General features: G+C 49.2%; 1 protein-coding gene across 2 annotated transcripts in view; it reads right to left on the reverse strand.

Annotated features, from left to right (window-relative positions):
- The window catches only part of DVL1 (dishevelled segment polarity protein 1), a 668,196-nt gene that overhangs the window by 158,641 nt on the left and 483,443 nt on the right, over nucleotides 1-26,112 (reverse strand). The window lies entirely within an intron of this gene.

The raw sequence follows: 26,112 nt of genomic DNA on the forward strand, positions 1-26,112 counted from the left end.
TGGGGAGGGAAACTGTAGCGGAGAAAGTGCGGAGGTGTGAGGACAGCGAGTGGGAAAGGTGGGCGTGAGGAAAGGAAGAGAGTGAGCGATAAAGACCGTCACAGGGAGTGCAGACTGGACAGCAGGGTGCGGAAAGTACGGATTGCCCCACCTGCCTGTAGTCCGTGTTTACATTCTTCATATGGGGAGGTATATCCGACCCAGCAAGGACTTCCAAGAACAGAAACTTCCTCTCTGCACCTCCATCAGGTAATCAATTTGAATTGTTTTTTAAAAACTCCTTATAAGATTCCCGCGACTGCTACATCAATGGTTCTATTTTTATGCAATATATATATATATATATATATATATATATATATATATATACACATTTAATGATTTTAATTAATCCGAATGAATACATTTATTCAAAGCGGAACCTCCGCGGGGGGCTGTGGAAGTACACCCCGCAGGAAGAGAACCCTATCCGCTACCGACCAGCAGGCCAGACAGGTCGTGTCCACCGTCATCACAGATCTAACCCCTGCACTGTTAGTGGCCTCTGGCAGTGAGCCTGCTAAACATGACACAAACACCTCTCTATCCAGGCAGAGCCTGGGGGTGCGCTGCAAAGCAGAGGCCAGTCCCTCGCAGATCACGGATATGCCCGCTGGGGATGGACGCGCGCCCTCCCCAAAACAGACCCCACCACTCCCGCCTGCCGATCAACAAAGTAGTGAGACTGTGGGCTGGCTCCCTAAACACATATACACCTCCCCTTATATGCCACAAATCAGAGGTCTCCCTTCTAAACATTACATATGAATCTCACATATCAGGGAACTTATCAAACAGAAACTGTCACCATATGTTGACCTTGCAAATCATTCAAGTGGGGAGAGTCAGTGGGGAGTGACCCCCCCTCCATCATAAAATAAACTAGTGGGGGTAAGCGGCTGTTGATGGCATCTCCTCTCCAGCTGCCCTCTCACACCCCGTGGACCCCATGCCACCATGAGCGAGCTTCAGGGCGCTGCCGAATAGGACGCACTTCTGCAGTAGGTCCCAGTACTCAGGGGCTCCAGACCTAGCCCTGTGAACACACACCCGGTCTGCCCGCCCTTGGTTCTGATGCCTAGCTCGTTCTCCCGCGAGAGACCGCCCCGAGAGCCGATACTTACCGGTGTGTGCACTCCGGGGAGGCGGGTGTCACTCCCCCGCTGTCCTGCGCTGAGCGGCTGAGGTCCCGTGCAGCCTGCAGAGCGCCGGGGACTGCAGCACCTGAGCGCGCGCTCCCTCTGCCTGCCTCTCCGCCGCGGCGCATCACTCCCAGCAGCCAATGAGGAAGCGGCTCCGAGGCCGCGCGCCCCCCTCTAACACAGCAACAGCACGCGCGGGGGCCTGGGAGGGCGCGCGGTCACTCAAAGTGCTTCGAGGGAGGTAGGGACAATCACAGCCTCCCGCACTCTCTGCAGACCAAACACCGGAGGTTACAGGAGGGAAGGGGCTTTCTGCTGATTTCTGTTACAGCAGCGCGGTCACTGCCTCTGGCCAGTCACTGTCCAATACACCCCCAGCATCCACAGGAGCGATGGTCAGGTCGGAGCTGCATTGCTGATGGAAGGCACATGCACGGACCACCAGGGGTTGTAACCAGGTGCTTCTGCGGTTGTTCTTTTATCCTACGCTCTATCAGCCATGAAGGCACGGACTGCCTGCTCTAGAGTTGCGCTTAAGTCACTGTCAGTCACTTTTGTTGTCCCAAACGCTTGTCCTGGTGTTTCTTCTTTTCTTCTGTTTTGAAGCTGAACATAATTGTGAGTGAGTGAGGACATTTGAAATGGCCCGAACCACCCGTCCGCCTAACTCTTGGCTGCACAGAGCGGATTCACAAAACAGGAACTTTCTGAAGGATTTCCTGAATATCTGATGGTAGTTCCTCTGCGCAGAACGGCTGGATGTAAATTCCACAACTCACCAACACAGAGGCAGCATAGTTTGTCTCATAATGTTTTTTTACGGTTCACTTTTAGAATACACGCCACGTTTCCTGTGCTACAGGGTAGAGCCTTGCCAGGTAGATGGAAACAGTTGATCATCTAAGTGAGGCAAGTAACACGATTATCCAGAGGTCTTCACAAAGCAGACATAACGTTTGGACGTAATCCTAGCAATGCCTAGCCTCCAGTGCGGTGATCTTGCCACGGATCATGGCTGGACCGTATTGCTGCGTTCTCTATGATCTGGAGTTTCTGGATGAGATATTGAGGGAGCAGCACTTACAATAAATTTGCATAATCAAACTTGGAGTTCACCAGTGGTCCACTCACAAGGTGATGTGGCAAAGAGTTGGTTTAAACAAGAACAGCTGAAAAGAAGATTCAATAAGTGCTTTGATCTGAGGGTGCAATTTCAGAGCTGGATCAAGAGGATGTCTAGATTGTGTATCAGGTTGTGGACCAGGATATCCGAAATGGAGAAGGCCGTGAGGTGAAGCCCCAAGCGTGTCTCTGTTGGTCCCCTGCAGCAGCTGTTCAGTTTAGCTGGGGTTCAATTGAAGGCAGATTCTCTCTTCCCATGTTTTAACATCTCGGAATCATTGATCGAGGCCCATGATTTATTTACCAATTCCAAAAATTCTTTATTTCGGCCACATAGGCCATAAAAGATGAAATAAAATACAATACATATATTACACAATAAAATGCAGTATAAATGATACACAGTATTTATATATAAAGAGTCTGGAGGGACTGCATGGGGTAAGGAGTGCACAGTTGTACCAGTTCAGGGGGACATTTTCTTCCTTATTATCCAAGCTGCCATCAGGAATTTTGAAACAGCAAAGACAATATGTCCCAGGGTATTAGTTTTCATGACCCTGTAGGCTTGTTGATACTCCCGAAAACCCAGGTTTCGGCACATCGGTGCTATCCAGCGCTTCCTGGGACTCTGGTACGCGTGGCAAACAAACATTATGTGCAAATCATCTTCATCCTTGGTTTTACAGCAAGGACAGAGTTTGTCACCCCCTATGGTCCATTTATGGGTGAATACTTTAGTGGGGAGTGTGCCAAACCTCCATTGCAGAAACAGTTTCCTCGCCAAAAGAGGAAAGATAAAATCCATAAAAGGTTCAAAAAGGTAAGAATTTTTGGATTCGATAAAACGTCCCGTCAAGGTGCCGCTGAAATGGGCATTATCCATGTCAGCCAGATTTTTGTTTCTGTAGAGCTGGGCAAGAGATTTACGCGTGATCCTTTGGCAACCCTGAGCTGGATCATCCCAAAGGTCTGGCAAGTTCAAACTGAACAATTCTGATTTAATATAGGCCAGCCAAGGGATATTGTTGCTACCATTCAGCCTCAGTACATGGGTAAGGTCCTGCCTGTAATGATACAGTTCCTCGGTAGACCATATCCGGTGCCAAAACTTCACGGGTTTCGATAGGAGATCTTCAGCAATGGAATGTATCCCCAAATCCAATCTTAGGGGGAGGAGTGGCGTACCTTGCGGGAGAGCAAGTAGGCGTCTCAGAAAACTATTTTCCACCGCTGCCAGTGCCTTCCCTGCTTTGTGACCCCACAACTCGCTGCCATACATGGCTGCTGCCTTCGCTTGGGATCTGTATGTTTCAAGGGCCGGGCTTACAGGCTTAAAGGTGGACTTATTTACCACCTTCAGGAGTGCGCCTGCTAGCTGGGATAGTTTCAGCCTTGATCTCGCTATCTGGCAGTCCCAAGCTAAGTTTTCTTGTAGCGTTACCCCCAGATATATAAAGGTCGAGACCCTCTCAAGACTAACTTCCCCCAGTTTTGGGTTGGGTCTGGTTCTGGCAGGGGGATTGAAGATCATAAACTTGGTTTTATCTGTGTTGACCTCCAACCCATGTTGGCGACAGAAAAGGCCAAAACCATTCACAACCCTCTGGATCCCCATGGGGGATTTGGAAAGCAGGAGGGTATCGTCAGCAAACATGATTGCCGGAACCCTCCTGCCTGCCAAAACCGGGGCATCATTGTCCTCAACAGTGTCAAGATGTTGAATGACACTGTTGATGAAAAGGCAGAACAGGGTCGGCGCCAAGACACAGCCCTGTCTGACTCCTCGGCGGACCGGAAATTTGCCCGAGAGCTTACCATCCCTCCCACACCTCACTTGTGCATAGTTGTTCTCGTGCAGCCTGATGATAATGCTAAGGAGGTGGGGGGGCACTCCTAGCTTCTGCAGAACCTCCCAAAGTTTCCCTCTGGGAACTAGGTCAAAGGCTGACCTCAGATCCACGAAGACCATGTACAGTCTTCCTCCCTCTATAGTTACAGTCTTCCAATATAGGAGAAGAAGGCGGAAGATCTGGTCCATGGTCGACGTGTTCTTTCTGAAGCCAGCCTGAAGGGGGCTCATGATGTCATTGTCCTCCACCCAGTCCAGGAGGTGATTAAGGATGAGGCGCGCAAAGAGCTTTTGGGGTACATCTATTAGGCTAATAGGCCTGTAGTTGGCGGGGAGCAGAGTAGATCCCTTCTTGTGGATCGGAACAATCTCTGCCCCCAGCCACGACCCAGGGATTGACATACCTCCTAGGATGGCATTGAAAAGAATAAGAAGGTATGGGCCCCAGATGTCCATGTGATGCCTAAACAGATCCCCAGGTAGCCTATCCAGACCTGGCGCCTTCCCCGATGATAAGTGCTTCAGGGCTGCCTCCACTTCCCCCAGGGATAGTTCCATTTCACAATCCTGTGCGCCACAGGGCGCAAGCAGGGCTGTGTCAGGGCAGGGGTTGGTGTCTTGATAGAGCTCCCCAAAATGGGCCTCCCAAACCTCGGGGGCAATATTGGGTTCCACTGCTTTTTTGAGTTCCCCTATGCCATTATTAACAAGGGCCCAGAATTTGCGGGAATCCCTGACTTTTAGGGCATCATGAAGATCATGCCAGTGATTCCAGTCCCACTCGGTCCTGGCAGTCGCTAACACAACTTTATAGTATTTCCTAAGGTCACGTACCTTGGCCTTATTTGTCCCCTCTTTTATTGCAGCAATGAGCTCAGTCTTTGCTGCCCTACAAGAGGAGGTATACCAGGTGGGAACATGGGTCTTTTTCTTTCTATTGGGCACCACCGGGTAGAATACCTCAGCCAAGTCTCTTACAAGATCCTGATGGATATCACCCAGTTTCTCATTGTATTCCGGGGTTCTTGGTGCGTTTAGAAGTGCATCCACCTCCATAAACCTTGGGAGTGCCAACTCGTATAGCTTGCTGATGGTCTCTTCTGAGCTCACAAGCTTTCCCCACTTGACCCTGCGCCTGTTGGTTGTAAGGACCAATTCCCCCGTGTCTCCCCCTGAGTTTTCTACCACTTTGCCCGCTAAATGGATGGGCCACTGGATATTTAAACAAAGGGCATTATGGTCACTATCTGACCTGTTTATTACCCTAAAGTCGAGGACTTTGGGCCAGAGTGTAATGTCTAACATGATGTAATCTAGCCTCGACTCATGACCCCTCCTATTGAAGGTGCACACTGAGGGAGTGTCGGAAGGGGTGCGACCATTACAAGCCCTCAGTGCGTAGTTCAGGGTAAGGGACATAAGTTGTATTGCAAGGGGGGACCAGGCTTTGGGATGGGGGGAAGACGAGGGTGGGACCCCCCAGTAATCATCCTCGGCCGTGAGGGCACCCTCCGACATGCCCTCCAAAGGTTCAAAGTGGCAGTTGAAGTCTCCTCCAAGCACCACCCTGAGATCTCCCGGGAGTTGCCCCAGGAAGGAGGACAGGTCGTTTAGGGTTGGAGATTCGTTTGGTGCGGCAACCGGTCGCGAGTAGACGTTCACAATAGCCCATGCTGGTTTACCAGGCCATGTGAGCCGAACACACTGGATGTCCTGCGAGAACGTGTGCACCTGTTCCGCCTGGCACCCAGCGTGGCTCGCGATCCAGATTGCCAGACCACCTGACGGCCTCCCCCTCCCACCCCATTTGGCAGGGATTTCAAATACTTCAAACCCGCTCCTAGTTGCGGTGTCCCTCGCCCACGTTTCCTGGAGAAGGAGGATGTCGCTACTGCCCACTAAATGATCCCACTCCGGTGTGCCTTCCTTATTTGCAATGCCCGCTACATTCCATGAAACAATTCTCAAGCCCTGATCTATTGGTAAAGGGCCTTGACCTACAGTTGGGGGTTGTCCAGGGGCTGTGGGTGGATGAATTCCTGGCAAAGCAGTAGTGCACTCCGTGATGGCGGATGGACCAGCCAACTCCGCCCCCCCGAGTTGCAGGATATGGTCAGTCCCGATGTTGTCATAAGAACCCTGTAAGCCCAGACTGTCACCACTGCTAAGTGATCGATCTTTGGCGTTATCCTGCGGGCCGTGTTCAGTCGCAGGGGCTGCAGCCATTCCCACCCGATTTTGCACCTCAACTTTAGCATTATCCTGCAGGCCAGGTTCAGTTACAGGGGCTATACTCTCTCCCACCCGACTTTGAGCGTCATCCACCATCTTCCCAGGGCTGGAAGAGGTCTCCCTGGTTTGTGGTCAGTCGACCTGGTCTAGGCAGGAAAATCTATTATGATGTATAAAGTTTGCCTGGGCATGTGGTGGGTGGTGCCTTGGTCTATAGCGTGAGCCATCTACAGCAAAACCTACTCTAGTCCACCCCTTCTACCCCCCTGCCTCACTGCTGCTTACATTTGGGTAAAAGTATGAGAGGGGGACAAGTTCAATATTGGACTTGTCAGGCCTTACAAGCCAGTTGGAGATGTAGTTAGCTACATGGGGGCTTTTAAAGCTTATGATAATGCAATCCCCTGCCCTATTCTTTGGGGTATGACCAATCCAAGGGATCCTCCTGACCATCAGGACCTCACCTTTCAGGTTAGGAGGCAGCGGCCTGTTGATACTAAGCCAGCTTATCACCTTATTACGTAACGAGTCTTGGGGCTCCCTCATGTCACCAGTTAACTCAGGTACTCCCACCATGATTACCGTGTATGGGACTGCTTCTGGGGGCAGATTCACCACCCTGCGCCTGTCAAAATGGGGAGCGGGACCATCAGTGGGGCCATTAGTAGGGTTCGCTACTCCCCCTATCTGTGGCGCAGGAATTTGCTTTGATCTCCTTGGGGCCGGGACAGGGGGCCTAGGTGCCGAAGGTAACAGAGGGTGCGTCTGGGGAACAAGCGCACCGTCTGTACCTGGCAGCACCCTATTGGCGCCCTGAGACGGTTCAGCGGGCAGCAGACTATTCCCCGAGGAAGCCCGGGGGACTGGAGGGGCATTTGTCACATTTGTGGCTGACCCAGGGCTTTTCCTTAGGTGACTACTTTCCAGAGCCTTCAGTCTGGACTCTATAGCGTCCAGTTTAGCTGCAATGGGGTTTAGCAAGTTCTTCATGATGTCTGTAAGTGATTTAACTAATGAGTCGGTGCTAGTGGAAGTTGCCCCACCGAAAACAAAAGGGCCCGGGTGCAGGGATAGGGAGGCGGGAGCTGGAGAGCCCATGTGATTCGACCTGGACCTTGATAAATTGAGATCAGGAGAGGCAGAAATGTCTATACTGTCAGTCTGGTTCGGCTCTATTGTATCGACTTTGGCCCTCTTTGCCTTCTTTGCTTTCCTGGACCTTTTCCTTTTAGGAGGCTGTTCCACTCTGCTGCCTACAGAATCTGTAAGCAGGTCGACCTGGCCTGCATCTTGCAAGACTGATCCCCTACTTTCCGGAATGGCAGGATGGTCAGAGATCCCAGATAGCCGGGAGGAGTTCCTGTCCCTCTGCGTCAAGGGAGTTCTTAACTGCTGGAGGACCGACTCGATCGTCTGATCAATACTGTCCATTAGTGACATATGGGTAACATCCAGTGGGATCGGTGTACTAACGTCTGTGGAAAAAGTATCCCCCTGATCCAAAAACACACTTTCCGGACCCATCTCAAGGTGCGCCTCTGGGATTGACGAGCATTTACTAGCTAAGTTACTCGCCTTAGGGAAAAAGTTTTCCAGAGTGCTTGTACCTTGTTGGGCGGACTTGCTTCGTGAAGTTCTGGTCGCCATTATGGAGTATGTGGGGGAAGCTACAGGGCCGGGAGCGTCAGAGGGGTGGCCCGGTCCGGTCTCTGCCGGCCTCTAACGGCCTAGAACGGCCCGCTCTTTGCCCGGTCTTCGCCCCGGTGGCCGCCCCGCGCGCGTCCCGCGATGCGCGTGAGCAGGTTCTCCTAAGTATGACAAGGGGGCGTGGCACTGGGAGGGGGCGCGGCGCGGCGGGAAGAGGAACCAGCTGGCGATGTCCACTGGAATGCTGGTCCTCGCAGTCCCGCTCGCCTGCGCCTCTCACCTCCGCTGCGGCCGGACTACCAAAAGATGTTTCCCCAGGTGAACGTGAGCGTTGGCTCCCAGCCAGTAGAAATGGCGAGCAAGACAGCAGGACAGAGTTCTCCACTCGAGCGGCGCCCGCGGAGCGGGGGCCGCGAGGAGTTAAGAGCAATTCCAGGCGGGGGGGCGCGGCACTGGGAGGGGGCGCGGCGCGGCGGGAAGAGGAACCAGCTGGCGATGTCCACTGGAATGCTGGTCCTCGCAGTCCCGCTCGCCTGCGCCTCTCACCTCCGCTGCGGCCGGACTACCAAAAGATGTTTCCCCAGGTGAACGTGAGCGTTGGCTCCCAGCCAGTAGAAATGGCGAGCAAGACAGCAGGACAGAGTTCTCCACTCGAGCGGCACCCGCGGAGCGGGGGCCGCGAGGAGTTAAGAGCAATTCCAGGCGGGGGGGCGCGGCACTGGGAGGGGGCGCGGCGCGGCGGGAAGAGGAACCAGCTGGCGATGTCCACTGGAATGCTGGTCCTCGCAGTCCCGCTCGCCTGCGCCTCTCACCTCCGCTGCGGCCGGACTACCAAAAGATGTTTCCCCAGGTGAACGTGAGCGTTGGCTCCCAGCCAGTAGAAATGGCGAGCAAGACAGCAGGACAGAGTTCTCCACTCGAGCGGCACCCTTCCTCAGCAAACAAACTTAAAGTTGTGTGTTGTTGGCATTAGAATGAAGTTGTGCCTGAAGTTTGGAGATAGACAAGGAAAGTGTCTGAATATAAATGTTAAAAATAAGTGGGGGCCACTGTCGGTCACCCAAGCATTAAGGGGGTGGCACAGACTTTTAGGAACAATATTGTACGCACTGGGTTATCTACTTGAGGGAGTCCAGAAACTAGAGAGGTCTGACTCTGACACAGTGCCCATTTTAACATGGCATAGAAATCCACCATGTTAATGCATTGGACACACCAAGCAGACATAGCTGGGTCAAGGCTTCAAGTCAGCCGCTTCTAAAGCATTTATCTAAACCTTAAGGAGGGCAATTTTACTCCGAAGTTTAGGTCTAACATGCCATTCGTAAGTATTGAATAAATGATATTGGTCCTCCTGGGAAAGAAGCTAGTAGACAACTACCTTTTTGATGAGCTTATCAAGAAGTGGGAGTTTGGCAATGAGGTGGTAATACCCAGGATTCTGTGGATCAGCGGAGGGCTTTTTTGAAAGCTGAAGAAAGATTGCCTGTTCCGGGGTTAAAGACAACATTTATTGATGATTCTGGTGACTAGTGGTGTGAGAAGACAAACAGTTTGGAATGGAGTTTGAAGGTGACATTTCTTAGTCCCCATAGTTGAAAGATAACGCAAGCTGCATGTAAAGCAAGTTTTTTCCCCCGGATTTCCGTTATTTCTGCCATTATCATAGATTCCTAATATAATATTTATAGGAAATATAGTTCAGCCATCGCTGCAATATCACTAAAACACAGCTAACAAAAATCAACAAATATGAAGTGACTGATAAAATAATTTCTTAAGGAAGCTTATCAGAAAAAAAGCACAATAGTACACATTGTAAACTTCAGTTCTAACAACAGTGACAAAACTCTTCCTTTGTAACTTTACTGAATAGGTACATGTTTTCAGTAATATTTTAAATAATGACAATAGGCAGCAGCATGAATATTAACTGAGCAAATACATCCTGGGTTGGGCGGGACTCATTACGAATCCCTCAATAATCTAAAAAGAAGATCTTCTCAGTGCCACATGAAGGTGAAATCGGTTTGCTGGCCCGTTTTGTGCATGCTTTTCAGCATGATTTTCATAGAAAGTGTATTTAATCCCAAAATGGCCATATCAGCTAAAAACAAAAGTCCCAGTTGGCTTTTCATACTATCCCTAAAACTAATCTCATTGTGTAACTTGAACCCTTAAACCACTTCCATAACATCTGCTTGTCTAGTTCTTTTCCCCAAGTGACTTTTGTGAGGAACCAATGATACATTTTCTTGTAATTCTCACACGTTAAACCAAAATCTAGTAAGGGTTCACTAGAGTTCTGTGCTTTCAGAAGTCTGTCAATTATAGTTCACAGTCACTAACAAATCAGGCATGCGACCTCCACTATCCAGCAAAACCTAAGGGGATGATGGACGGAGTGTTCAACATTGCAAGCACTGAGACCCAGTTAACTGATCTGGGTTTAATCCATCATCATTCTTTAGCTCACTCCGCCACCCCAGTTCAGACATGGTCTCTGCCGTCATCAGCCAGGCTAGCTTGAATCCAGTGGCAAAGTGAGCAAGGGACCCACGTCTGGGCATACCCTGCCAACTTAGGGCGAACAAAGCAAAACCATAGGGGATGTTGGACGAAGTGTTGAACATTGCAAGCACTCACCCCCAGCCAACTGATCTGTGTTTAATCCATCATCATTCTTTAGCTCATTCTGCCACCCCAGTTCAGACATATCCAAGCACAAACTGCCTTTTCCAAGGCACACAGTCCTGGAAATTGAGAGAATTCTGAAGAGGCCAGCTTGCCTACTTCTTTGGTTTGCATGACATGAGGGCTCTGAGTTCCAACCTCGGGTGGGCAGTTTTCCACACTGTATGACCCAGAACTGAAAATGATTTAAAGAAGAAAAAAAAGAACTGACATTAAATTCTGTTAGTGACAATAAAATGAACGGGGGGTGGGGGGTAGCCAAATTATATAAAGATTCAATAACTATCAAATATTAACCATTTAACAATCTATTCATCTGCAAATGTAAGTTTAGAAAGTAACTAATTCATCTCTTTTTCCTCTCAAGCATCAGCAGACTTCCGATGCCCGATTAACTTTGTTTTGAAAACAACAATCACATCTTAGACTTTGGTGACTTTAGTCTTAGGCTGAAATCATCGCAGGCAACAACTATCAACTTCTTGAAAGGTCTTGAAGTTTTTTTTCTCTCTCCATGTTAAATTCCGAGCCCATGCAACAAGGAAGCCATCTCCTTGATGCTAGTCTTAACTTATAATGATATTTTTTGCAACTCAGGCTACGTATTAACCCAGGGCGGGTGACTCCGCTCCGCCAGCGGAGTTTACAGAGTTTTGCCTACTCCGCGCTCCTTTGCGAACACGGAGTTTAGGCAAAACTCCAACTATGTGGTGGAGCGGAGTGAGCCGGCCCCTCCACCCTCCTTAATTAATTATAATGAATAAAAAAGGCACTTACCTGCTGTGGCTGCTTCCTCCTCGGCATGGCTGCTCTCCTTCCTTGTCCTTCCCGTCCATTGCTATTGTAAACCCCTACGTTGTACGTCTTGCACTTGCGCATGCGTACGTGCAAGACGTACAATGAAGGGGTTTACAATAGAAAAGGACGGCAAGGACAAGGAAGGCGAGCAGCCATGGCGAGGAGGAGGCAGCCACATCAGGTAAGTGCCTTTTAAAAAAATATATAATTAATTAGGGAGGTGGGAGGGAGTGGAGCGGAGTTCCACTGATTTTTTTTCCAACTCTGTGGAACGCCGCATAGAGGCACTACGCCAGCTCCGCCCAGGCTTACTATGTATACCTTTGTCGTTGTCAGATCACAAAGCTGTCCCTTTTACATTCTTAGTTTCCAAGCATGCTAAGAGTACACTCCCAAAAAATAAAATGACAGAAGGACGCTGGGGGGCCTTTTCTTTAACTGAGGCCACCTATGCTATTCTACCGATCTGCCATGGCGGTCAGCATGATATCAACGGATGTTTTGTTCTATTTAATTCAAAATTCTCTTAACTTCTTGATTTTGTACAACCAGCACAAGCCAGAAATTGATCTATGAAGTACGGCCCAAAATCCCATCCCTGGTTTACTCCAGGGTTAGCTTCTTCAAACTAGAGAATGACAGAACGGAAAAGGCAATATAGAATGCTGCCAAGAAGCTTAACTACTTTATTCTGCTACCCTGTATATAAACAACACAGTCGATCAACCAAGCAGAAATATTACTCCTGGGTGATCAGTCAAGCCCTGACTTTGGCCAGGAAATTGTTTAGAGTCATTAACGACTTTTTCATTCCTCTGCCTGGTCAGGCCCAGACAAAATGTACACTGGACCCCTGCAAAGAGCCCTTCATCTTCTTCTTGGACAGAATTAACAATATTAGGACACCAATCATAAAAGGCTCGCATTTTCAAAGCAAGTTCCCTTGTTGGAAAGCTTTTCCGTCCCCTAACTCAGAAAAATGTTTTCTCCTTCTTTCGGCATCCTATCCCAACAGAGGATCCCTTGCAACATGGTACACAGGTGCCTGTGTGGTCAGCAGGATTGTTTTGTGCATGAAGTGACGCCTACCTGCACAAAACCAGTTCTGAGAGGTGTTTTCCTCTTTCTATGTGTGCTGCAATGTTACAGGACAAATAGCGGAAAAACCAGGGAGAAATAAGGTTATTTCTCCTTGTTACGCCTCACCCTGAGCGGTGTAAGTTTTGACACATCCCCAGGTTTACATGGTCTTGTTACATGGGAACACCCACTGCAATGCTCATGAAACGCCTCCTGAGTGTAGAGTAAGATTCGCTGCAATTTGCGCTACCATGCCTTTCTCCATATCTATGAGGCCCTTTAAAGCTACGCAAAGTGGCTTTGCGTGGCCTCATAGATATGATTTCAAGGTTTGCCCCGCTGGGACATCACAAAAAGCGATGCTACAGCGGCTCAAGTGTGTCATAAATAACCCCCCATATCTCTACTACTATTCATAGAGAATATTTTGGATACGCTGGAATTTAAATAGATACAACCATTTATGGAAACTAAAAATGTAGTTAATACTATTCAGCAGGCTTCAGATCTGGGAGAAGCACCGAGCTGGTTATTACATCAGTTCTAGACGACTTAGGCGCTGGTTTAGTAGCCCTGTTGGAGATGTCGGCAGCTTTTCATATCATCGACCATTCCATACTTCTTACAAAGATTAGCAACCTAGGCTGCGACCATCTGTCCACTTAACTGGCACCAAATGTACAGGTTGTGGAAGGCCCAAAGATCCCATTCTTTCAACTTCATTGATTAATATCGATGTGACTCATCCAACACACCCCGTCATTTGATAGCAAATCCTACCATATATTGACATGAGCCCGTCACATCCCAGAAGAGATGGATTTGTCATAGTCCTCTTTAAATTATGGCAACTCTTACCCAGACTTCCTGAAAAGCATACAAAGCGACTCCAGTGGTGCTGAATACAGAGGCACGACTTATCATTGGTACCCCGGCGAGAACCCATCCCTGGCGGCCTTCATTGGCTGCCTATTAGTAAAAAGTTCTTTTTGAACCTTTGGCTGTTGATCATCGTGACATCTCTGGCACTGCTCGCGACTTCGTAACCTCTAAATTTTGTTTGCATAACTCACCATTCATTGGACATTTGCAAAACTAGACCATTCAGGTTCAAGTACAGCGCCTTTTCAGTGACAGCAGCAACGGAATCAGTGGTGGCTGCTGACATTTGAAAGTGGTGTGGCGTAGCATGCGTACCCGAACAAACCCCCCCCCCTCTTGCCCCCCCTCCCAAAAAATTTGTCTTTATGTATGAACTGGCTTGGCCGTCCATGCTGGACTGTTCCGTTTGGAGCAGGGTGAAGACTGGTTTGCGTATAGCTGGGTCCAAATTAAGGTGACATGGTGTGCACAAAAACAACAAAATTGGAATGCAGCCTGTGTAATCACCTGATGAATTCAAGAATTCCATCCATCACTTTTTTGTATTCTTTAGGATGTTTATTGAGGTCATCTTACTTGAATCTCCTAGTTACTCGTAATAGAAAATCGCATGAAATACATACAAAAATTTAAAAAAAACAGCACGATTTTTAAAGCAAAACTACTAATCCCAGAATGCAACATCCTGTTATCTAAATCGCCGAACCAACTTGATGGTGTCACACATTAGATGGTTTTACTTAGCCACAAAGAAAAGGTTAAAGTGTGAAATAAAGCATATGCGTGACGGTCTGTGCACTTCCAAAAGTGTGCACACGCAACATCTTGTTATTTTGATAACAGGAGTCTGCACATAGGCGGGTGATGGGTGAGTCTGGTTTGTGACAAAGGGTGTTGGAATTCTTACTTACACGGTATTGGTGGTTTGCTCGAGAGTGACATCAGGCCCTAACAATGCCATAACAAACGGAACATCAGTCATGGATAATGGGCCTTTCGGCCACTGCCCACATTCACTCAGAAAGGAAGGCACATGACATTACAGAAACATAAGTGAAATCGGAAGTCAAACACCAGCGAACCAGAACAAACGACCCGATTGGGGTCGGAAAGCATGTACTATAAAACACCATAGGCGCCCAAGAAGCCACACCATGAAAATGCTGATATCTGGAACCGTGGGAAGAGCGCTTAGATCCCCAAGGCAGGACCTGAGCACCAGTCCTGAAGGTGACGCTGAACCACAGACAAGCGCCCGCACCAATGAGCGAAAGATCCTGGCTGCTTGCAACCACTGCACAAATACAAATGGACATCACTTCTGCAGGTGCCACACCGCCCACGGGGTCCCCCACTTCTTGCCACTGCACTTGCCAAGCAGAGAACGCAAGAAGCTCGGCCACGCAGGGTAGACCAGACATCAATACATTTTCTGGGCACCACATCCACAGGTGCACCGTCGCCCAGGGGACGCCACGATCTTGCTCTGCAACCTGCCGTACCGCACACAGTACCAAGGGCGAGGCTAGATGAGCCCGCCTTTAGGGGCCGGCCCCCCGGCCCACGCCCCCCCCCTCATTAGTGGAGAGTAGCCGGTCGTCCACCCTATGGGAGGCGACCGGGCGAGCAAAGGAAGTCCTTCCGGGGTGGGCGGTGACGCATTTCCGGCGCAGGCGGGGTCAGAGGCCGTGACCTATATAGGTCACACTTGCAATTCGGTCGGCCTCTTTCCTCGCCTGCGCACGGACCTGCACACATCTTCTGCCCCCCACCCCCTTAGCATCTCGTGCACTCTCAGGCTCGGTAGCCTGTTTTAGTTAATCTTCGTACTACCTGGTCCCTGTGCGTGTAGATTCCCTTGCCCCATAGTCGCCCCTCACTTCCTCGTGGTGCCGAGAAGTTACAGCGGCCGGTCGGAAGGCGTGGCGGAGTAGGAGCCGGACTGTGCGGGATCGCGGTGAAACAGAGTCGGGCAGCAGCGACTAGTGTGGCAGGTGAGGGGGTTGTGGCTCACGAGGCTGCCGGCTTGGGTGGGCTCCGGGGTTTGCCCTGTTGCGTTGTTGTTCGGTGGGTGCCCCTGGGGTCTGCACAGGCTGTGGTGTGTTTTTTGTGTTGTTTCAGGTACTCGCTGAGCCCCGACTCCTCTTGCCTGCCGCCTGGGCGCGAGCTGCATAGCGGGAGGGGGTTGGCTGGAGCAGTGCGACGGGGGTTTTTTCGAGAGCGGGAGGCGCAATTTTAAATTTTCCCGCGCGCATACTCTGAGGCCGATATGCCTCCTAAAGGCGTGAACCAAAAACGAAAGGGTAAAGACCCAGAAGTAGCGCAGCTGCTTAAAGCGCTGCTGGCCAAATTCGAGGGAGGCGGGGGCAGTAGTGAGGAGGAGGGGGACGGGGAGCTTTCCGAGCCCGAGATTGAGCCCGAGGCGATCGAGGAGCGCCCGCGTAGGCCCGGTGTCCCACCCAGGGCCGCGTTCCCCCCCCTGAATAAGAAGCCTAGGGTCAACAAGCAGGACGGGCGGGGCAAGAGCAAGAAAGCGGGAGGTCAGGATAAGTCACGGCCTAAAGTGATCCCGCTCGAACCAGAGGTTTTGATTGTCCCACCCCCTAAGCAACCGGAATTACCGCCTGCAGCACCGGGCAACCCTCAGAGTAATACGGGGACGCCCGCCCCTATCGCCCCGGCGGAGGACAGGACAGGGGCGATCTTAGAAGAGATTCGTGGGGCATTAGCGGCCCTTGCGCCGGTCCCGGTCACTGGGGGGGGTGTGCATCCACCTGGAACAGGAGCACCAGTAGCGCCCACTCCTGTAGCCCCATCCGCCCCCCAACCGGCAGCACCGGTGACCCCTCTACCGGGGGGTGCAGCTGCGGGCCCACTTATTGAAATATTGGGGGCACTTAAAGCATTGGCAACAGGTCCTAAGGAGCAGGGAAGTGGGGGGGGTGGGGACGGCGCCGGTGGCGGCGGCCCCCCCCTCCACGGCGGGGACTGTGGTGGCCACCGCAGCGGTCGCGCCATGGGCTCCTAGTGCATCTGAGGATTCCACCCTTGGCGAGATTAGGGCCCAGATAGCGTTACTGGTCAAGGAGCGGGGTGCCAGTGGGCAGTCAGGTCAACAGCCCACCGCATCAGGGACGGTCGGTCCCGCGTCTTCAGGAGGTAAGCCTGAGGGCCCGAGTGTTTTGTCTGCCAGTGGGCAGAAAGCCGGATGTGGGCAAGGTTATGTGTTATCTAAACCTGGCCGCTTGGCCACTCATGTGCCCCCTGAGACTAAAGAGAAGATTTGGAAAGGGGAATATGTAGATTTGTTTTCTCTCATCCGACCCAAAAGGTGGGAGGTGGAGTACAAAGATAAAGATGGTAAGGACGGCGCTGGGAAGGATAGGAGGCCGAGAGTAGAGGAGTCCATCACCAACTGGCTTTTTGGTTTTCAGATTTTCATGACGGTTTTGATGGAAAAGAAGCCAGAGCTGGGCGCGTCCTTAGTTTATTATCAGCATAAGATTTTGAAGGCGCACGTAACTCATGGTGGTTCTGCTTGGTTGGACTATGATAGGGACTTTAGATGGGAAAAGGTTCAGGACCCTGACATAGGGTGGGACCAGGTGGAGGTCAATGTTTGGCTTGAAAGCGTGAATGGGGGCAAGTCTGGGGGGTTTCAACCAGCTAGACAGCCCTTTCGGACCTCGCAAGGGGGGGCCGGTGAGAAAAGAGGATCTTGTTGGGCCTTTAACAGGAAGACATGCACCTGGCCCGCAGATAAGTGCAAGTTCAAGCATGTGTGCTCCTATTGCGGGCATCCTTCCCACCCAGAGTTCAAGTGTATTAGAAAATCCAAGGAGAAGGGAGGAGGGAGTAAGGACATCAAGCCCCCGCAGCCTTAAATTGCCCACCCCCGTGGACATTGGGAGACTGATTTATTGGCTGAATCAGTATCCTGACAGGTCAACAGCCGAGTTACTGTACCTAGGTTTTTCTGAGGGTTTTCGCATCCCAGCGCAAGACGTTCCCCCTGTTGACTATTGCAATAATTTGCTGTCAGCACGGGCCCAGCCAGCAGTGGTCAAGTCCAAGATTGACAAGGAACTGGGGTTGGGGCGGGTAGCGGGCCCCTTTGTGACTCCTCCCTTGCCTGGTTATGTGTGTTCTCCTTTAGGGGTGGTCCCCAAGAAGGACCCTGGTCAGTTTAGGATGATCCATAATCTGTCGGCGCCCAGAGGGGCCTCAGTGAACGATGCAATTGACCCTGCTTTGTGTTCAGTGAATTATGCCTCATTTGACGCCGCTCTGCAGAAATTGAGGGACCTGGGCCCAGGCGCAATCATGGCAAAAACAGACATAGAATCTGCCTTTCGCCTTTTGCCAGTACACCCGGAGGACTATCACCTGTTAGGTTTCCAATTAAATGGCGAGTTCTATTATGACCGGTGTATGCCTATGGGGTGTGCAGTATCTTGCCGATATTTTGAGACTTTTAGTTCAATGCTTCACTGGCTATTTTCACATAGGTTTGGCTACAAAGGAGTCGTGCATTATCTGGACGACTTTATGGTGATGGGGCCAGCGGCTTCCATAGATTGCGGTCGTGCCTTGGAGCAGTTGGTAGCCATGTTTCATGAATTCAAGATACCCCTAGCCCCTGGTAAGACGGTTGGCCCGGCGACATGTATGTCATTCTTGGGCATAGAGATTGACTCGGTGGCAGGCGAGTGTAGGTTGCCTCTTGATAAGGTCCAGGCCTTTACTAGGGCCATCGAGGCGGCATTGTCGTCTACTAAGGTGACTTTACATCAGTTACAGGTACTGGTTGGCCAGCTGAATTTCGCCCTGAGAATCATTCCTATGGGGCGCCCTTTCTCGAGGTCAATCGCAAGAGCTATGGTAGGCCTGTCCCAGAAGCATCACAGGGTGCGCCTCAAGGCGGAGGTGAAGAATGACCTGAGAGTGTGGTTGAGTTTCCTGGCGGATTTTAATGGTTCTGTGGTTTGGCCGGCACCGGCGGTGTCTAGCAAGGAGCTGGGATTGTTCACGGATGCGGCTGGGAGCATTGGTTTTGGGGCAATCTTAGGCTCGCGTTGGTGTGGGGCTGAATGGCCACGTGAGTGGCATGAGAATGGTCTGACTAGGAACATTGCATTTCTAGAATTGTTCCCGATCTGGGTAGCAGTGAGCATCTGGGCAGAGCACTTTAGGGACAGATGGGTGATCTTTTGGTCTGACAACATGGCTGTGGTGGAAGCTATTAACAGGCAAGGGGCTACGTGTACACACGTGTTGAGATTGTTGAAGCGGCTGGTGTTGGAGTGTCTGAAATTGAATTTGACGTTCAGGGCTGCGCACATTCCGGGCGTTGATAACCACGCTGCTGATGCTTTGTCTCGTTCCAAGTTGCAGGAGTTCAGGAAGTTCCACCCGGGAGCGGAGGACGAGATGACAGTGTTTCCCCCATCACTGTGGAGGATTGGAGCCCCGCTCTAGCGGGGCTGGTAGGTGCCTCACTGAGTGACCGCACTCGGGCTGGGTATCAACAGTGTTTTTTGACTTACAGGTGCCTGGTTCAAGAGGCGGGCAATACGAATTGGTTCTCTGATCAGGCCATGTATTCTTTCTTGCAGCGAATCAGGGATCAGGGCAGGTCTCTCTCTTATGCTAGGGCGCATATTACAGCAGTGGGGTTCTTTGCTAGATTGGCGGGTGCACACGATCCTGGGTCATCCTTTGTAGTTAAGAAGGCTTTATCGGGTTGGGCTAGGCTGGAGGGGCCCAAGCGGGATTCTAGACGCCCTTTAGATGTAAGGACTTTGGGGGATATCCTGGGGTATTGCCTTTGCTCTGCACCTCAGCAAATGAGGGCAGGCTCTTTGCAGCGGTTTTTTCCCTGGCATTTTATGGTGCCTTCCGCCTGGGAGAGATTGTGGGGTCTTCTCGTTCCAATCATGATGGTGGTATTCAGTTTAGGGACACAAGAATTGGGCATGGTGACCTGGTGGTGATCCTTACGAAATCCAAAACTGACCAGGCGGGTAAGGGGGCGGTGATTCACTTGCACCCCGCTCGGGGAGCCCCGGTATGCCCGGTGGCCTGCATGCAGGAGTACCTGGCCTTGCGCCCTAGTGGGGGGGGGACAGCCTTGTTCATCCATGAGAATGGGGAGTGCGTATCACAGTTTCAATTCAAGGCAGTGCTGCAAAGGGCCTTAACACATCTGGGTTTGGGCGGCGCGGGTTACTCTTCCCACTCCTTCAGAATAGGGGCAGCAACTTTGGCTGCAGGGGCAGGATTGTCATCTGTGGCTGTGAAGAAGGTGGGCCGCTGGTCGTCTGATTGTTTCAAGCGTTACATTCGCCCTGAATTACTTTGACAAACAGTTTTTCGCCACGATGTTGCTAACTTTTCTATTTCCTCTCTGATTAGTATGCCGGGATTGGTGGTGTGGGTGTTGGGTCACTCATTTGTGCGACGGGCGGCTGAGCATCTGCGACGGTGCCGTCTGAGGAAGCCATCGAGTTTGGTCGGGGCTGAATTTCTATGGCATGGTGTGGGAGGAATGCGCATTCGGCATCTGCGGCAACTGGTGGAGGAGATTAAAGAACGCGAGGGACAGAAGTCCCCGGACCTAATCATAATCCATCTGGGCGGCAACGACATGGTGGACCGCGGACGCTTGGCAGTCAAGGAGGCGCTCCTCGCTGAATTTTCCTGGCTGGGTCACACCTTTCCACAGGCCAGGATTGCATGGTCATGTATGATTCCGAGAAAATGGTGGGGCAAGGACATCAGGGCCAGAGTTTTGAACATATCAGTAAGACGCCTCAATGGTGAGTTGGCAAAGCTGTGCTCAGCGAAGGGCCGCCTGCTGCACTTACCACATAAGATGATTTCTGGCCCGGCGATGTTTCACCAGGATGGTGTGCACTTGTCTGACATTGGCATGGACGCCTGGATTAATGGAATCTGGTCTTTTGTTTTGCAATTACTGGAAGGGGGGGAAGGGCGCCGGACCTATGGCCCCTAGTCGCCCTTGTGGCGGAAAAAGAGACATTTGAACACTAATCTTGATAGATGGCATAGACGGGAGTCCACCTTTGAGCACTCCCTTAGGCCAGCACTGAGGGGAGAGAGGGTAAGCTCTTCACAGGGGGATGGAGACCACCGGTTGGGGAGGCTAGGGCGACAGATACGAGCCTCCTGGGTCCCTGGTCAACCTGGTGGAGGAGTGGTGGTGCCCTGGAAATGGCGGACAAGGTTACGAGGGCTGGGGCCCATCACTCTATGACGCAGGTGGGTTGCGCCTCGCGTGGGCATCGCTTCCTGGGGAGAGCCTAGCCAGAGGGCCCCTTAGTGCTGGGGGGATAATGTCATTCTGTGTGTGTGATTATTAAAATGATAATGTACAGTTTTAATTTGGTGTTCTGATTTACAAGTTTTAATAATTTAATGATAATCTTCGTCATGTTTATGTTGTTTGAATATTAAACATGGCCGTTTTTTGACACCCACCTAAATCTCAAGTTTAATTATTGGGTGGGTGATGGGAGGGCGTGGGGCATGCTGGGGGATCCGGTCCCTAAAACAGAAAGGCACTGCAGTTCAACACCTCCAGGCCCCTCGGCGAGGAGCTGACAGGCAGTGCTCAGTCCGGAAGCATCCCCCTGGTGCAAACCTACGTGATAAGGGGTAGTGTTGCATGCGCAATGAAGAGAGGGAAAACCAGCATCAGCAGCGCAAAAGCACACCACTGGGGCAAAGACTCTCCAAACTTGTGTAACCTGCAACAATCATACACCTAGGGCCCACCACTCATGGGCCACAATAACAAAGCACCAAGCAAGAGTCGTACAGAAACGAAGAAATGTGATACCAAAGAACACTGCTGCAAAACACAATACAAAGCAGCAGACACAAAAGACCACCTTTCATTCTAAATCGGTGTCCTCTGCAATACCCTTGGGAACCGCAAAAAAGCGGTCTCCGTTGCTTATCAGTGCCAGGATTGGCTGTGGAGCAGCGTAACTCCCTGCCCCATTCGGAGACCGGAGGCTGCGGCATGAGGCAACCCTCGGTCTCCCAAGGGGGAGGCTACTGCGCATGTTCGGGCTGGTCAGAAAAATGACCAGCCCAAAGCAAACATGCGCGCCAGCGCCAGTAGCACTGCTGAGCAGCGTGAGCACGCACGCTCACAACAACCCGATCAAGTACAGCCCCATCCCCTTTCTCCCCTATAAGCTACATCTGGTGCGGCCGGTGAAATTTCAGATGGCGGTGCGCATTGGTTGGTGGGGCAACGCCCGAACGCCCCAATGGACGCACCGCCGCTGAATGGAATGGAATAAACTTCCAGTCCAACCTCGTTCCATTTTCTCTGAGCTTTCATACATTAAAAAAACATTTCTTTATAAATTTTATTGAATACCTGACATTTTAGAAGCCCGTTGTCAGATATGTAATAGATTGCACCAAGAAAACCTGGCGATTGTGCACTTTACAAATGATAGAATAACATTTAACATAACATATGAGTGATCCTTGCTACACAAACAAAGGCCTGCAGGTAGAACAGTTCACAAGTAGAGATATGGGCTTATATACCAGCCCCTACCTCCAGATTCAATGTTGGGCACATCCAAGCACAATCAGGAGTTGTGTTTCAGAAATCTGGGAGGGGGTAAGAATAGATAAATATTCCTATTGAACCAACACCCTCTTAGTTAGCCAAGGAAGAACCTGTCAAAAATTTTACTTCCCTTACTGACCTTGGTTTTTGGCTGAAGTAGTGTCCAGTAGCCCAGAACAGTAGATACGTTGTTGTATCTTCAGACAGGGCTTTTAACGCCTTAGCTGCGGCCGTTATTTCGGTGCAGTGCTGGGCGTTCCAAAGAGTGGGCGGGGCCGCGTCGGCCGTTGAACGTTTGCAGCACCATCCAGGTAGTGCTCCAAACGTTCGGAGGCCGACGGCAGCAACTATGAGGTTAATTCACTTGAAGACCAAACTAATAACAGAGCTTTCCAGAATATAGACTTTCAGGGAGCCCATTTAACTTTCGAGCTGGAAACTCGTTAAAAAAGGTATTCTCCTGGACACTAACATGAATTTCTGCCTAAACTGAGGGCCAACCTGTGAAGCAACCCGAAGAAGAGACCAGATTCAGGCCACGTCCAAACTACGGTAGAAGCTGTACGATAAACAAGTCCACCCGAGCAGTGATGGTGAGTGACTAGCTGGACCCTCACTCCATCAAGTGAAGGTGAGCCTCTGAGTGGTGACAATCCGCGGGGCACAATTTCCCTGCAGCTTTGGTCCCTGTATCTCTCTGCTCTTGGTAACACCGAAGAAAGCTTTTGCTAAAAGAGCATATTCCTGGGCCCCTTTCCTTTCTTCAGAAACAATGCTGCATCTGCCCTGGTGTTGAGCCACACCTAAGGTGCTGTAAGTGTGATCTGGACACACCATATTCATGCCATATTCAACTATCACTGAGGCTGTGAACAATGACCCAAAATGGCGAACTATCGAAGTGAACCACTCCACTGAACCCCTGACCACCAAGATGAACGAGGCAGGAAATTTCTTATGGCAGAAGCAAAAGCTGTCTGGAAACATCTAAATTAAAACGAAAGTTTCCCAGGGGGTCCTTGCTGCAGGTTAGCCAATGCTCGAGGCAAGCCTGGAGAACCGAGGAGAAATGCCTACCGCCATCAATACCAACCGCGAAATCGAGATCCAAGAAATCTCGACCACAACCAACACAAAGAGAGATACTGGATGTGTTCTCTTCTACTGCCTCCAAACCCAAAGGCTCCAAACCGTCAGGAATCCCATAGGCCCTGAAAAATTCACACCATGATCTTGCCCATAACAGTGACCACGATGGTCACGACTTCAAAGGGAATCCAAAAGCAGAGGAAAATCCTGATTTGAACAATCATGACTGTTCCCCTTGCTTAGAAGCTGAACAACCCTAGGTACCAGAACAACACGGCCATAGAAATTAATATCATAATCTATTTTATTTCCATAGATTGTCTGTTATTAGATGAACTGGAAGGTTACAGTTCTGTGATAATCCAGGTACACAAAAAGCTTGTCTGTGAGGGCTGTGGTGTCACTACTCATCAGGTGGTATATTTGCATTGCCCCATGTGCCTCATAATAGGGTTTCATTATGCAAATATCAGTACCAGGAAAATACCCAGCGCCTATTTAAGCTAGCGAGACTGCTGCTAAAGGCTTTGTAGAGGTTAGCTTCAGAGTTCCAGAGAATTATTTAAGAAGTAAGGACCTCATTAATTCGCCAATGCAATGAATAACAAGAAGAGCACTGTGTCTCATGTATAGTTATTTTATTTTAGCACTTCATGTCCTGGGCCTCTGACTCAACACCCTAGTAGCAACTGTCAGCTGTTGGATGTAGCATTTGAAGCCTTAGTGGCCTGCAATAAAATACCCTTGCAACATTCCAGTATCAGCTCATTGGCCATTACAAATATATTCCTTCCATAATACATAAGTAAAATATAAGTAAAATTAAACATCAGGAACAATAACTATGTTTAAAAGCAGAAAAACAAAACTATGTGCAAGATAGCAAAAGCTAGAAGAAATCTGAAAATAATTAATTTCACAAGAAATCTGAACTTCGGTCATTTGGTCATAAAAGGGCCTCTCTGCAAAGGTAAATTTAAGCGAGTAAATGTATTCACAAATCTACCAATCTACTCCTGCACCTCAGGGGATGAAGACATCTGACACTGCATTTACTAGGATAAACTTACTACTAGTAACTTTTCACAAGTGGGTGGAAGTCTCTACTACTTTGGTGCAGGTCTTCCTATGGGAAACGTTAGCGATAATTCAAAAACTTAATGTGTGTTGAATATTTCCTTAATGGAAATATAATTTATTTAATTTATAAATAATATTTCTCAAAGAAAATATCATCCACATTTTATTTTTATTAAATCTGTATTTCATTTTGTTAAACTTTATGAGTCAGAAATTTTAACATAAGTTTCATTTAATTTTTAAATTAATGGTATTATTACATTTTACGATGATAAATAGTTACTTATAAATTATATATAGTTTTATAGCATTAGACAGAATATATATGGACAAAGATATGTGTATATAAACACACACACACACACACATATATATATATATATATATATATATATATATATATATATATATATATATATATATGTAATATATATCTAGATATATATGTAATATATATATATGTGTGTATATATATATATATATATATATATATATATATATATATATATATATATATATATCTTTATATATATATATATATATATATTCGAATACACTTTATTTATTTAAAACTGTTTTCTTATGGGGTGTTATGTTAAGTCTCTGCATTATTTATTTTCTATGGGAATGTGTTGTGAGGCCATGTGTGGTGCTTGACTTACTCCAAGGCTGAGCTGGAGAGCATTTACTATTGTTTTGTCACCTTTAGGGCTGTAGTTGCCTTAGGGCTGTAGTTTGAGACTAGCAATGGGCTTACAAATTATTGGTGGGTGTTTGTAGTAGCTTGTCCCTCCATAAGCCCTTCCTTACATTTCCCTAAACCCCAGCCATTAGGTAGCAGATATACCCTATTTTCCCACCACCCCTGGTCCTTTCTACATTTACAACTAGTGAGTAAAATTACATGTGTGGAGATCTCCCCATAGAAAATATAGGAGAGGTGGAGGTATAGGTTTTCAATCGGAGGTTTGTGAACTGTTTTTCGTAGCAAGTAGTGTTACTTTAGTGCTACTTTACGTACTACAAAATACAGTTTGTGAATTAGGCCCATAGTCTTTTAGATTTGCGGATTTAGCCTTACTCCTAGCCCAAAGAATAGCATAGATAACTGCAGTTTTCTGGTGGCACTATGGACAAATTGACCCTGATCCACACTCTCTTACAATGATATCCCCTTCACCAGGGCCGCTTGTTTGGGAGAAGAGAAATGTGATCTTCCTTTTCTAACAATGCTGTTTTTTTATCCTCACAAAATCTCCAATCCCTATTTTCCTTTCTTGCCCACCTCTTCTGGTGTTCTCTACATTTTTCATCTTCATCTACAGGGCTTTTTTTCTGGTTCATCACCCCACCCCTAACCTGTTGATCATGACCAGGTGCAATTGATTTTTAATCACCAGATTGATTATTTCAATTAACCCATTACTTCTCAGGTGAAACAAAGATAACCTAATGGGCTTTATCCTGGTAGATTCTAAGTACTGCTTTACCTCCCTCAATGCTAGCTATCAGTTGTCAGTGACCAATTCATTAGGACATGCTTCCGTTCAATATCATTCAAGCAATCAAGGATTTGTAGAGCGTACTACTCACTCGTGAGGGTCTCAAGGCACTGGGGGTGTGTGTGGGCAGCTCCATTAGGGTCATTTGAAGAGCCAGGTGGCTAGGGAGAGGTCTGCTGAGCTGAGGTTTCTCTTGGGGCATGGAAGGAGATTCGGTCGTTCAGGTATTGGGGTCTGGTGTTGTGGACTGTCTTGTAGGCATTCATGAGCAGCTTGAAGTTACTCTTCTTTTAATGGGGAGCCAGTGGAGGGCCCGGAGGTGTTGGGTGATGTGGTTGT

This window comes from Lissotriton vulgaris, chromosome 5 (assembly GCF_964263255.1).
Source record: "Lissotriton vulgaris chromosome 5, aLisVul1.2, whole genome shotgun sequence".
NCBI classification, from domain to species: Eukaryota; Metazoa; Chordata; class Amphibia; order Caudata; family Salamandridae; genus Lissotriton; species Lissotriton vulgaris.